We start from the raw sequence: 973 nt of genomic DNA on the forward strand, positions 1-973 counted from the left end.
CCGCCATTCCATTGTTACACATATCGTAAGATCCACGGTTTTAGCAAAAATAATAATAGCCACGTCCTTTCACACATGATTTAAATACTTTATGGGTGCATCCAGAAGCACGACCGCTCACTGAGCGCTCAGTGAGTTCTTGCATCTGATTGGCATATTCCATTAGATCGAAAAATATAGACCAAACAGATACAAGAGCTAGATTGGTCCATATTTTAGGATCTAACGGAATATACCTATCTGATGAAAGAACTCATTGCCCCCGCCGCTCAGTCAAGTGGAACGAAAAAAAGAATTCTGATTGGTAGATTCGTTTATGCAATATGATTTATGGCCATTAAAGGGCGCAGCACACACTCTTGCATAACGCATAATGCATAGTGCATAAAGGAATCAACCAATCACAGTTCTTGTTTTTCATGAAATGTGAGGAAGGGAAAGATCCTGATTAGTTGATTCGCTTATGCACTATGCGTTATGCAAGAGTGTGTGCTGCGGCCTTTAATGGCTATAAGTCATATTGCATAAACGAATCTACCAATCAATTAAAAAATTCGTCGTACGGCAAAAACGCACCAATGAAATAGTGGTCTGTGCCCGATATTTCATGTGTCGGTCGACAAACTTTTCAAACACTTTGATTGGCTATAGGACAGAGAGATCCGAGAATCTCTTTATGTTACTGCCAATACTGCCAGTGAATATCGGAATATAGTCTAGATGTTTGCACTCTCACCACAAAACTAGAAATCTCCAAAGAGTCAATTTCAGATCTCGATGGGGCATTTAGAATGGTAACCGCTGATTGAGCATTCAGTGAGCTCTTTCATTTGATTGGTCCATGTTTTAGGATCTAACGGAATATATCAATCTGATGAAAGAACTCATTACGCCCGCCGTTCAGTGACGTGAAACGAAAGAAAGGATTCTGATTGGTAGATTCGTTTATGCAATATGACTTATGGCCATTAAA

This window comes from Trachymyrmex cornetzi, unplaced genomic scaffold (genome assembly GCF_001594075.2).
Source record: "Trachymyrmex cornetzi isolate Tcor2-1 unplaced genomic scaffold, Tcor1.1 scaffold667, whole genome shotgun sequence".
Lineage (NCBI taxonomy): Eukaryota > Metazoa > Arthropoda > Insecta > Hymenoptera > Formicidae > Trachymyrmex > Trachymyrmex cornetzi.